Source organism: Diplotaxodon limnothrissa, linkage group LG12, assembly GCF_057381915.1.
Source record: "Diplotaxodon limnothrissa isolate DT_005_m linkage group LG12, D_limnothrissa_male_GT1.1, whole genome shotgun sequence".
NCBI lineage: Eukaryota > Metazoa > Chordata > Actinopteri > Cichliformes > Cichlidae > Diplotaxodon > Diplotaxodon limnothrissa.
The window spans coordinates 720,406-734,825 of NC_140607.1; the positions used below are offsets into that span (position 1 = coordinate 720,406).

A 14,420-nucleotide genomic window follows, 5' to 3' on the forward strand; every position below is an offset into this window, starting at 1 on the left:
CAAATCCCCCAGCATCCAACATCACCATGGAGGAGAGGAAGGCACTCACATCACTTAGTGATGACAACAACATTATCATCCTTCCAGCAGACAAGGGTAGGTGCACAGTATTGCTAAACCAGAAAGACTATCATGAGAAAATGTTGTCACTACTCAGTGATGAAAATACTTATGAGCCAATGAAACGAGACCCAGGAAGTGGCTACAGGAAGAAAGTAACATTTCCAAGTTTCTGGCTTCGATCCTCAACCCGCTGGTGGGCAGCTCTGAACACCATATCCAGAACACCCTGGATTTCGTTGAGAAGGTGAGAGATGTCATTATGGAGGCAGATAAAACCATGGTCTCATACGACATTACATCTCTCTTCACTTGTATCCCAGTCACGGAAGCGTTGGAGGTAGTCCGTAAGAGATTACAGGATGACACCAACCTCAGCAACAGGAACACTCTTAGCATCGACCAACTGTGTTTGCTTTCGGAACTGTGTTTTCATTTCAATCCTTTAATTTCCCCTTGTGGGACAATTAAAGGATTATTCTATTCTATTATATTCTTGACAGGGGATATAATTCACAGCATCAATGCCTTCATCTTGCAGGAACTGCTGACACACTCCAGCCACATGAGGTCTAGCATTGTCTTGCATTAGGAGGAACCCGGGGCCAACCGCACCAGCATATGGTCTCACAAGGAACCTGAGGATCGCATCTCAGCACCTAATGGCAGTCAGGTGTATAGCAATTTCTTTTACTTATGTATTAATCACATTATTTTATTGTATAATGCCTTGGTGCCACTGGAGTTTAACATGTCTGACACTCATACAGTAAGACAAATGGTGGGAGTCTAGTAAGGAAGTTGGGGGGGAAGCAAACACTCCACAGGAAGAGTCTTTTGTCTCTTCGAGAACTCTGGGAGGTAGCAAGGGAGTGTCAACCTTAAGGTGTGAAACAGCTGTGTACTGCCTTTTGTTCCTGGAGAAGGTATTTAACTGAGAGCCATGCTAGGCTCAGTGAGACTGCTGACCCTGCCCCGCGGTCATGTAGGCTCTCCACAAGCTTGGTTGTCTCTGTTCTTTGTGTGTTTGGATTAAAGAATGTTAGCTACCGCTCACCACTCGTCTACAGGCTTTATTTAATTGGAAAAGTTCCACAACACAGGCTACCTCTGCCGAACACATGGAGGACTGTGTTGTCCCCAAAGAAATGCCACCCCACACCAAAACTGACCCACTGCCAAATCGTCATGCTGGAGGATGTTGCAGGCCGCAGAAGGTTCTCCACGGCGTCTCCAGACTCTGTCACAAGTCCTCAGTGTGAACCTGCTTTCATCTGTGAGGAGCACAGGGCGCCAGTGGCAAAGTTGCCAATCTTTGTGTTCTCTGGCAAATGCCAAACATCCTGCATGGTGTTGGGCTGTAAGCACAACCCCCACCTGTGGACGTCGGGCCCTCATAACACCCTCATGGAGTCCGTTTCTGACCGCTTGAGCAGACATGTGCACATTTGTGGCCTGCTGGAGGTCATTTTGCACGGCTCTGGCCTTTCTTTCCTACCCCACAGTACCTTCCCTTACCATTTGTTTTCTACTCTTTTACTTATTCTTTGATGACGGTTGTCTTTCTAGATAAGCAATTTCATTTGCTCTGGGGCGAGTCACTGGCTCGGGTGCATTCTGGGACTGTCAGTTCACCAGTGTGCTGGCATGCTTCTTAACAAACACACCACTACAGCAAATATCTCAATTGTACTTGTTGATTTCTTCGACAAAACACTGAACAAAAAATTTCCTTATGAGTGTGCTGCCTGGTGCTTTTAAATTTTGTGATAATTTGAGCAGTCCAGAAAGCATTCCATGAATTAAATTATGTTATTGTATGTGAACATGTACAGTTGTCATTAAATTAGATGGGAAAGAATGATTCAGGGTAAACTGCACCAAGGAATTTCCATTTTTCTTCTTAAAATGTAAAATGTCTGTTGATGATAAGCAATTTCTAAAACAGACATTGTAAAAATCAGATTAAACAGATGTGATTAACTTTTATTTTACCAAACATAACATCAATGATGACACAATCAGTCTTCATCAGAAGTGCTCAAATCACTCTCAGTGGCATCGTCTGGAATGTCTTCCTCCTCCTCCGAGTCCATTTCCAGGAGTGGTTGGTGGCTGAGGATTCTCTTTTACGTGTCCTTTACTTTGAGCATTTCAGCTTTCAGTTCATTTCGTTTTTTTAAAACCAGGCTACGGAGTCCCTTCTGTGCATCCTCCGACATGCCAACAAGGGAGGCTGTAAAAAGAACAAAACAAATAAATATGAGTAAAGCAAAAAAACAAACAAACAAACAAACAAAAAACCTCACCTCATGTGGTAGGACTCGACTTAAGCGGTCAAAGAAGTGCAGGAGACCGATGCTGTCCAGTGTAGCAAGTGATTTATTCACCATTTTGTGGCCCAAACAATATTTACAAAGAAACAAATAAGAAACTCAACTCTATAATTAACTCAATTCAAATAAACATAACTGAACTTAAATCAACAGAAATTAAAGTCAAACTGCACACAGCTACACCAACCTGAACCTTTCTCCCAAAACACCTGAGTTCTTCTGCTTAAATAGTCCACTTAACCAAACAATTCCTCCTCTGGACTATTCCATTCAGTAGGTAGGTAAGATGAACATGATTATATTCAAACCTCTACTACTCCTCTTTACTGGCAACATAAACTCTGGTGTAATCAATACATATTACAACAATAAATCTATGTCTTCACAAACCCTCTAAAATCAACTTTATTAAATTATAAGAGTTCTTCCCCTTCTGCACTTGGTCTCTTCCTGTGACCTCAGATGAACCCAGAAGGTATAAAGCAGGAAGTAAAACTACATTTCCTCCTTTTGTTTCTGGAAGACAGGTAGGTAAGGTAAGTTCTAAACAATACAAATTAACAGTTGAAATAAAGAACATGTTAACTTAACAAACTTGTAGGAATTGATTTAAACCAAGATGTTATATTATATAATCTGTAAAAGTGCAAAACATAAACAAACCCGGGATAGTAGATGTTTGCCTATTGCAGATTACATGTGAAATATGGTTAAATCAAAACAAGAATGTTAAGAATATAGACAAATGGTCTTCTCACCCACTTTGTCACACCTCATAAACACAAGGAATTAGGATCCTGTAATTAAACTTTTTTTTTTAAAGGGAGAAAGCAGTGTTAGCCACCAACCTAGATATAGGTAAAAGATCCAGTAAGACTTTAGCATCTGCTCTTATTTTCAATCGATTCATCAAAAAATTTATAAATAAATAATGTGCTTACAGTCTGAGGAGATTGTCCCCAACACCACAGATTGCATTCGCAACACTGTCCAGTGATGCCGCATCTCCCTGCAAAGGATAATCTCCTCCTCTCTCAGGCGCCTCACAGCCATCACCTTCTCAAAGACCTTCCTCTTTGTCTGGAGGTCTGCAGCAGCTACAGTTTAACAACATCAGATGGGAAAACATAGTAGCATATTATGATTCAAGAACAAAACATTCAACTACTGCTCAGATACTGGGAGCTTGTTTAAAAAGGATATTTATAAATCAAGAGCTTACGTTCACTTGTGCTCTGCTAGGGCCAAATGTCGGTCTGGATGAGGGCATCGCTGGATACGATTTGCTTTGTTGATTCAGCAAGCTTTTTGTAGTCGTCAACAGCAGCCGCCAAGCATTTCTTCTCAACTAAGATGACTTTGCGAATTTTGTGTCGCCTCTTGTTGCTATCTGTAAATATTCATAAAAAATTCACACCTTCACATAATGTATATATTTACATTTTAATCTACACTCATCAATTTGTTTGCTAGAACACCCATCACATCCATCTTAAACAAACCTGGATCTAATTTTATTCTGTTTACAAAGTAGCTGTACAAGCTGTACAAACTAAGTATCAAACGGTCCATTTCAAAGAAACTGGGACGTACCATTTTGTCTGTAAAGACTTTGTGTTCGTACTTTGATGATGACGACAAGCTCCTCTATTCGTGCCTGCAACGCTCCAAGGCTGCCATCAGTTTGATCAGTTTCTAAGTGAGAGGAATATTAATCAGAATATAGGATGAGTAACAGTCACCAAACTACAGTGGACTCTGTAATCACTGACTTGATGATATTCATTATAAGACATCTGTAGCCTTCATGTGCTGCATTATCATTAGATAACAAGTATGTTGGTGTTCAGGTTTATAAAACCAAACAGTACAACATCATTTCAACCCAGGTTCAATCCAATTTGATCAAACGCAACAACTCTGCCATAAATTCTGCTTTTACAACGCTTATTTTTCATTGTTTGTTGGCACTGTCAGAAATATCTTAATTCTACCTTAAGTTCTTTAATGAGGCGATGGTGGGTCCTATTGTTATACACGAGTGCATTATATTGAGACTCACCTTCAGCCCATTGCTGCACATCGGAAGCCCGGTTGCAGCACCGGTTCAGCATGGTGGTCAGCAGTCCCAGTAACTGCGGCAAGACTTTTTTTTGTTAAAAGTGTCATTGAAAACTCTTCCAGGATTATATCACACAGCATTGATAACATTGTGTATATATACTCATGCTGGCAGCCACTATATGACCAGCTTCTTAAGATAAAAGACATAAACTTTGTTAACGGTATACCCGAATCTCTTGCTGATGACACCCTTCTGCCTAAAGACAAGAACAATTTGCTAATTATAGATGATGTGATGAACGATGCCACTAACAATTTAGAAGTACAAAATGTGTTCACAAAGTATGTGCATCATAGGAATTTGAGTTGTATATAACTAGTTCAGAATTTGTTTATTCAAGGAAAATCCAGTAGAACCATTTCCTTGAACACTAACTACCTAATATTCAAAGGAGCTTGCAAAGAAAGGCGTCTGGACTTCTTTAAGTTACTTGAAGACGTTTCACCTCTCATCCGACAAGCTTCTTCAGTTCTAAGGTCAAATGGTGGAGAGTCCCAGATATAAACCTAGTTTTGGCGTTTTGTTTTTCGGGTAAACCAGTTTTTGTCTGAGCGTGTTGCTGGGTCTGAAATACACTGGGATGTCGTGCTTGGTTCACCCGAAAGACAAAACGCCAAAACACAGACTTAACAATGTGGTGTATGCTGTACAGTGCAGCGAGGAATGCCCAGACCTCTACATTGGAGAGACCAAACAGCCACTTCACAAGCGCATGGCACAACATAGAAGAGCCACCTCCACAGGACAAGACTCAGCAGTCCATCTGCATCTTAAGGATAAAGGACACTCTTTCGAGGATGCCAATGTTCACATTTTGGACAGAGAGGACAGATGGTTTGAAAGAGGAGTGAAAGAAGCATCTATGTCCACTGTGAGCGACCATCTTTGAACAGAGGCGGTGGTTTACGACACCAACTCTCTGCCATCTATAATCCAGTTTTGAGATCCCTTCCCAGACGCCTTAACGCCCACTCACATCCTGGGCCATCTGATCTCAGGAATTCGCATGATAAGGTGGGGCCAGGTTTCACAATGAACTCACCCGAAACTCTGGCTGATTGGGACCCACACCCAGTTTCACACCTTGGCTCAGACGATTAGAGGATCATCAGGGGGTCCTTTTGTCCCTCTGTGGGGGGTTACTCCCACTAGGTTTATATCTGGGACTCTCCACCATTTGACCTTAGAACTGAAGAAGCTTGTCGGATGAGAGGTGAAACGTCTTCAAGTAACTTAAAGAAGTCCAGACGCTTTTCTTTGCAAGCTCCTTTGACTACGGTAGTGACAATTTTTTAAAGGGCAATCCAATGTCTCATGCTGTTTTAGATGTGTCCTTAAGTGACTAAGGACATTTTTATCATTGAATGGTTGGCTACAACCACAAAGAGGGCAAAGAAATACTGCACTTTGATCTCTACTTTGCACAACTTTCTGAGAATGTATCCATGTTAAATGAATTTTCAAAGCATTCAGTGACTGAAATGTACAGATACAGCAATCATATGGACATGGCAAAGGACTGACTGAGGAAACATTCCTATGATGTAACCGATAGTGCTCAAGCACCTTTATCTGTTTTCCAAAGATAAGATTACAAAGTTTGCATTTGAACGCTATTGTATGATTTTTTTTTAAACTTTTTTAAAGTAACTGTGGAAGTGCTATCAATGGGGTTTTTTTCTTATTTTTAGCAATCAACATACCAAAATAGTATCTTTCTACACCAGCAAGGAGTTTCAGCCTTAACCTGAAAAGAGAGATTAAGAAATAGGTATAATACGTTATTGTCCAGCGCTTTGTCACTTTTCTTTTACATAATCAGTTATCAAACACTGTATACATACAGGTGGTCTAACAACAACCACTTTTTAAACATTTGCTAATACCATCACATAGATATACAAACTAGACAAAGAGTTACAAACATCATATTAAAACTGGAACAACAAGGAAAATGTAATGCAGGGATCGCTGGTGTGTTTATGGAGTGGACACAAAAGCAGACGAAGGTGAGACAGAACTGACTCTTCAAAAAAACAAACAAACAAACAAACAAAAACAAGCTGTTTATTTCAGGGTGATGTCCAAAAACATAAAAGCAAGGCAAGGCGAAACAAGGGTGAAACTAAACTAAAACCTTAACTGCGGAAAACCTAAACTAACATTGAAAACAATAACGAGAGACAAGAACATGAAACTTAACAGGGACATGCAAACATAAAAGTGAAAAATGTCTAAACATGAGCACGAACCTGAGCAGTAGCAGAAATTCTGTGACTTTGACATGAAGATAAATAGACACTGAACAGACGAAGACAGAGGACTTAAATACATAGAAAGGAAAAGAGGGAAGTGGAAACACCGGGGAAACACAGCTGACACAAATGAACCTGAATGCCACAGGGTAAGTACAACAAAACAAACTGAACATGGAACCACCAGACTCTTCACAGTAAAACAGAAACAAGAAAGGGACGCAGTCAAGACAACACGAGCTTGACAAATAGAACACGGAACACGCATAAATACATGGGGAGACTCAAGGAAACAGATTAGGGAAATGAGGGCATGGACATAAAAGTAAAACACAGAAGACAAGACACATAACCAAGGTGACAGATGAAACATAACTAGGCCAGAACTCAACTAATTCTTAACTAATAATAACACAGGAATTTCACCTTATTTCAATATAACATCAAAATTAAACTCAAAAAGTCCTTCTAATGTACACTGGGGTTGAGAATAAAATTAGAGAAAAAAACTGTTTGGTAAATGTATTATTGATGGGTTCACCCTCAAGTTAACCTGAAATAGACCAGGCACAACAACTTAATAGTTCAGAAGATTCAACATTCCTACTTGTATACAGAACTATTTGCAATCCAAACCAAGTTCTACTGGCTAATTATATGATGATTGATCACTGCTTATATCATCCTATGCCTACAATATTGATGCCCCAGTTTTAATATGTACAATTCCAGAGAACTAAACTATGGAAGGCCGTTTCCGCCACTAAAAAAAAACAAACGGATACTTAACTCGAAATTTCGAGTTATCTTTCTCGAAATTTCGACTTATTTTCTCAAAATTTCAACTTAGCAACTCGAAATTTAGACTTATTTTCTCAAAATTTCAACCTAGCAACTCGAAATTTCAACTTAGCAACTCGAAATTTCGACTTAATAACTCGAAATTATGAGAGAAATAACTCGAAACTTTGAGAAAATAACTCAAAATTTCGAGTTAGCTCTGCCAATCAGTAATCTATGTGAATGACGTCATTTCCGTGTTACCCGGAAGCTGAAGCCCTCAGCTACAAATGCTACAGAAATGCTAACAGTATTACAGATACGGATCATGAATTCACAAATTGCTGAGTGTTTTAAGCGTATATTGCATATTATAGAAACATCAGATATATTAAAGTACACGTGAAAAGTAGTGCTTTTACTAAACATGAAAACAGAAATATAGGAAAATATCTTTTAAATAACTACCCCATCGGCTATGCAGTTTTGAAAAAGGGGGTGTGAAATGCACTACACACAGGTCTTTATCACCAGATTCCACATTTATTTATAGTTTTCCCTGCGTTATGACTGAACACAGTCTGACAGCTGTTGGTCCCAGCTGATTTCCCTCTCCCTCTGCTCCTCTCCGTCTCACTATAAAAAGGGAAGGAAAAAACCATCAGTCCAAATCGCCATCAGCTGTTTTCACCGGCATCTCCAGCACCGCCCCGTTGAGCTCACTGCACCACTCCTCCCCTGCAGCCGCGCCCGGGACCACACCTCCGCCACACACCCCCACCGCCCGACTGAGGCCGGGGAGCTGTCCTGCCGAACCTGTCCTGCGAGCGAGAGAGGAAATCGGCCACCGCCATCTGCGCCCCCAGCCTATGGACCACCTTGAACTTAAAGGGCTGTAAAGCCAGATACCACCGGGTGATCCAGGCGTTGGCATCCTTCATGCGGTGGAGCCACTGCAGCGGGGCGTGGTCCGAGCAGAGGGTGAATGAGCGCCCCAGGAGGTAATAGCGAAGGGAGTCGACCGCCCACCGGATAGCCAAGCACTCTGCCAGCTTCCGGCTGATGTAAAGAACGGGACGGTCGGCCCCCCCTTACCTGCTGGGACAAAACGGCCCCCAGCCCTCTGTTCGAGGCGTCAGTCTGCAGAACAAAAGGGAGGGAAAAGTTAGGAGTGTGAAGCAGCGGCTCCCCACAGAGAGACTTTTTCACCTGCACAAACGCCGCCTGGCACGGCCCCGTCCACTGAACCAGATCTGGAGCACCCTTTCGGGTGAGATCGGTCAAGGGGCTGGTCAGCTGCGCAAACCCTGGCACGAAACGGCGATAGTAACCTGCCAGCCCCAGAAACCGTCTCACCTCCTTTTTAGTCTTGGGGCGCGGGCAGGATGCGATAACCGCCGTCTTCTCCACCTGTGGACGCACCTGCCCGCCCCCCAAGTGGTACCCCAGATACTGTACCTCCCTCCGTCCAACCGCACACTTCTTCGGGTTGGCCGTGAGCCCCGCCCTCCTCAGGGACTCCAGGACCGTGGCCACCCGCTGCACATGCTCCGCCCAGGTGTCGCTGTGGATGATCACGTCATCCAGGTAGGCAGCAGCATATGCAGCGTGCGGACGCAGCACCCGGTCCATGAGGCGCTGAAAGGTGGCAGGGGCTCGGAACAAGCCGAACGGAAGCGTAACGAATTGGTACAACCCGTACGGAGTGGAGAAGGCCGTTTTCTCCTTGGACTCGGCAGACAAGGGAATCTGCCAGTAGCCCTTGGTTAAATCCAGTGTCGTGAAAAAACGGGCCGTGCCCAGCCGATCCAGGAGCTCGTCGACCCGGGGCATGGGATAAGCATCAAAACGTGACACTTCATTCACCTTGCGATAGTCGACACAGAACCGTATAGACCCATCCTTCTTCACCACAAGAACGATGGGGCGCTGTGCGACTCTTCTATCACTCCCATTTTCAGCATTTCAGCCAATTCCCTCTGATCGATTTGCCGTTTATGCTCAGAAAGCCTGTAGGGCCGTGAACGCACCGTCACGCCAGGCTGCGTTACAAAATTATGCTCAATGAGAGACGTTCGGCCTGGCAGGGGGGAGAACACATCTGCAAACCGCTGTTGTGAGACCACAACAGGGGTCTCACAACCACTACAATACATGTCATCTTGTGACATTAAATTAATAAAATTTGACAAATTAAAATTAACCTAATGCATTTTTTAAAGTTGATTTTGGATTCAAATAATAGAAAAATTGAATAAAAGGTGGAAAAACTGCTTTCATTGTTCACATGCACACATGCTGACTGAGGAAATGGGAATGCTTATAAATGGTCTCCAGACTGCCACTCTGAGACCTCTGCAGAAATGCATTTCACAAGTGTTTAGAAAAATATTGCCTCAGTTGTAATAGGAAAACACAGAAACACAAAGAAGTACCTCAAATTGCATTACAGTGGTATTTCACCAAAGACTTTTTCTTGGAACTCAGTTTTTAAACACCTGAAACCTTTGCTGTGACATTCACATGGGAACACTTTAGTCTTAGTTCACAACTCAAATATAATCTGTTGTAAAACAACAATGGCTTTTAAGCCATTGTCCGTGAATCAAACCTTTAGATAATGTCCATAACCCACACATTTGATTCCAACACACTGTTCATCTCCGATCTGAAGTCAGGATAGCTGTCATAATTTATCGACAGCTCCAGTACACACCCACATGTGTGTGCCACAGGTCGTCTCTGGAAACCTTTAAGTTCGTTAAACCCAATGATGATGTTCTTTCCCAGATGTAAATCTGAACCTGTGCAAAACCTGAGGAACAAACACAAATGTTCCTTCTCAGCATTCTTCACATATGTAGTTAGATATTTCTGAATCAGCTTCTGGTGAGCCGTCATTGTTTCAGGGAAAGTGAGACACTTGAGAACTTTTCTCACAGTTGGTTGGAGGGTTTCATAAACTGAAGATAGATCACAAAGGCTTTCCCGTGGCATGCTGAGTGTTCTTGCCCACTGTTCAATAACATAGGCAGGCTCTTGGACAAGTGTTTTGTGTGCAAGCTCCAATAGGACTTCAGTGGCATTGCAGGCTGTTGGTATCTTTCTGCAGCTGTGGTTATCAAGTATGTCTATAAGTTCTTCTTGGTCCACGGTGCTAAAGTCTGATCGCCGCGCCTCTAACACTGTACGCTCAGAGTCAGGCATGAACTTAAGGAAATTCTCCACAGTATCACTCTTTACATATCCAAAGGCAGCTTGTTCCAGAATGGCAGGTGCAATTTTCACAGGCAGATATTTCTCTCTAACCCACCCAAATGCAATGATTCTGCCCACACTCTCCCACTCCGGTTGCCCAAAATCATGCCTTAAGAAGGGCACTTTGTAAACGTTTCCAGTGGTGCACTTGTCATAGAATTCTTTCCAGAATTCTGAAAGACAATCTCTCACAACTCCCCCATCGTCATGGGCCATTTCAGGTGTTCCATCAGGCAGTAAGACCTGGATTTTGATGTCGACATCTTCAAGGTCCTTATCACTAAAATGTGAAATGAGCTCTGACATTACCTGCCCTCTGTGGACCACCACTACTCTCCTCACTCTCTCACTGGATGGACCAGGTTGTGGAGAAAAAATCAGGGTGTCATCCAAATTTATTGGCTCACTGTCAGAAAAGGGGCCAACAAAAATAATGTCACTGCTGTGAGAAGTGTTAGCACTTAGAGACTGCGTGGAAGTTTGTGGAAGGTTATCGTTTGGAGTGTCTTCAATGTATGTCACATCATGGCTGATTGTTTCAAATGGAGCAGATGTTTGGACTGTAGTGACAGAAAAAGAAGAGGTTTGGTTTTGAGGACTCGCTTCAATTTCTGAAGATGGATACAAACCTGGGTTGGAGCTCTGAAGGCTGTCATTTTGTTTTTTCTTTGTGGTGAGGTAGAACCTGAGGATATTTAGTTTTGTGACATGATAAAGTTCTCCTACTGTCAATGCATCATCGACTATCATCTCTTGATAATCCTTCAGATCACAGTCAAAATCTGTTAAGGGCCCCTGAATGTTTCCCCCATCTGGAAAGAACAGGCCTGTTGCAACCTGTAATATGTCCCTTTTCTTGGCATCCTTGCAAATGTCTATTTTTCTTGTTCCTCCTCGTCTAGCTCTAACCTGCTTGAAAACCTCAGTGTCTTCATCATAATGCATCCATCCTATTTCTATTTTTCTATTTCTCTTCAGAGCATTTCTTTTATGGGTTGTTTGGGAATTTTCTTATTGCCGTGTGCTACTGCCATCCTCTTCAGATAATTTTCTTTTGGACAGTTTGGATTTCAGCCATTCAAAAAGCGCTGACTTGCGGCTGCTGCCCCTCTATCTGCAAAATCCAAATACTGCTAGACGATCACCGTATGATGGCAAATAAGTCTTCAGCTCCTCATCTGTCATTAGACTTATGACACTGGCATCAATCTAAAGATGGAAAAATAATTTAATTTATTGAAACAACCAGCCTTGAAAATACAATCCTATTTTTAACTTAAGAACAATGAGGAAAAGTTGCATTTCAACCAGTATCTTGTTGGAATTAAGTACCTTCTCATTCTGCAAGGTCTGTATAATTTCCTCAGAGACTTCTCTTTGTTTCAAGAATTCAGTCAAGTCTCCCATGCTGTAAGGAAGGATGTAAATTAAAATTACAAAATTAAAATAAAGCCACCATATTATCATCAAAGTATCTGTGCCTACCTACATTATGAGCTCTGACTATGGTGGAGAAGTGGGAACTGCATTTTTAAGTGTCCATTTGCACTGTAACTACAATCAGCATCACAATACAGTCAATCCCACATTTTCTCAGTTGTCTGGTTACAGTTTTATTGGTTTTGTTCCTTATTTATATAGTTGTCAGTCATATTCCCTGTTTTGGGTGATTTGTGATTTTGTTTTATACAGTGCTGTACACTTATTACGCATGCTTTCAGCAAAACGTCTGTTTCACCAGACGTAACAGGTGTCATTAGCGTGTAACAGAAACCTTATAGGTGCCTTTGGTTAACCCTCACGTTGCATTCTGTTCAACTTTGTATGTAACAATCGCGGTCACACTGTTTTTGTATACCTTTTATCCAGTTATCATTTGTAGGAAGGCATTCAAAACTGAAGAACCTGGCGCCATTTGCTCCCCTCCACAGTCTCACTGAACTCTGTCACACACACACACACACACACACACACACACACACTCTCTGACTCACTCACTGGCCTGCACCAGTTACCAGTCACTTTGTGGAGCATTGGACTGCCATTACCTCATAAGACTTTGTTGTTACACTATCTCTTACCGCATACCACTAAATCTCCATTTGCACTATTTGCCTATTTGCACTACTATGCCTCCTTACTTGAATATTGTATATTGTATATTGCATAGCTTTTTTTTTTTTTTTTTTGTTATACGTAAAATTGTATTGTATTTATTTAAATTTTTACTTTTTAATTATTTTATTTGCATTTTTTAATCACTAGGGTTTGAGAGTAACGAAATTTCTATTCTCTGTATGTCCTGTACATGTGGCAGACTTGACAAATAAAGTTGACTTGACTTGACTTGACTTGACATTTGTTGTTATACAGTAGCTCACGACACGATCCAGTTTTGAGTGCACACCCTTTTGCGCCATATCCTTCCGGGTAACAAGGAAATGACATCAGCCACGTAGATTTCTTATTGGTACCGCTAACTCGAAATTTTGAGTTATTTTCTCAAAATTTTGAGTTAATAACTCGAAATTTCGAGTTATTTTTCTCAAAATTTCGAGTTAATAAGTCGAAATTTCGAGTTAATAAGTCCGAATTTTGAGAAAATAACTCGAAATTTCAAGAAAATAACTCGAAATTTCGAGTTATGGATCTTTTTTTTTTTTTTTTTTTTAGTGGCGGAAACGGGCTTCCATACTAAACATAGCTTTCAAGTTCCACCAGTTGGCAAATGAGTTAGCTAAGCAGCGCAGCAGTGCAACAAAGACTCAACAATTTATCCACAAGGCAGTTTATAAACTACAAATCTGTTTAGCACTCTAGAAACGCCTGCTAAAGACTTATTTTACAGTAGTAAGAGATTAGAAATGTATGAGCAGGGCTTAGCTTTAGTGCTCGCCTCTGCTGGGACTAATAATGTGTTATACTAAATGTGAGCTTATTAGCTTCCTGCAAAACACACTTTGGGGCCAATGCCACCAAGACCATACACTGGAACCCTATTTTTACATTAGGTGGCATGGATTTTAAAAAAAAAAGAAAAGAAAAAAGCAATTCTTAAATGCCTGCTACAATTCAACATTTATGACGATAATAATTCGTATTACAAAGGAGAAATAAGGTTTCAGAAAAAATAAAACTTACCACAAAAGCGCTCACAAAGACAAAATTGCTGCAAAGGCGGTAAATGCAGCTAGCCAAGTGCAGAGCGTTAGCTGTTCCAGTTCAAAGGTCTGTAACATACCACAGCACGTCCTCCTTTATCCAGCGTCAAAGACAATGCAGCAAAAAACCTTCCCAAGTGATTTTATTTCTGTTCGGAAATTAACGTTCCACAGCTTTCTTTCGGAGTAATGAGCGGGCATTCGGACTCGAAGCGACGATTCCAAGATGGTTCCCAGCTCCTCATGAAGAACAGGTGGCACACGTACGTACGTACGTAGGCACGTATGTGATGTCAGTGTCGACTCAAATTATTCAAGGGCAATGTCTGAAACTAATCAACATATTCAAGTACTGATAACTTGAAAAAACAAACTTGTTCAAACTACTCAAAGAAATAAGGGTGTATGAACTTATAACGGGTTTTTAAGTAGTTGCAACTCATTT

The 14,420-nt window shown here is 41.5% G+C and overlaps 1 pseudogene; it reads right to left on the minus strand.

The window, feature by feature from the left end:
- Window positions 1–10,110: 10,110 nt before the first annotated feature.
- On the minus strand, window positions 10,111–12,221 carry LOC146620611 (uncharacterized; annotated as a pseudogene).
- Window positions 12,222–14,420: the final 2,199 nt, after the last annotated feature.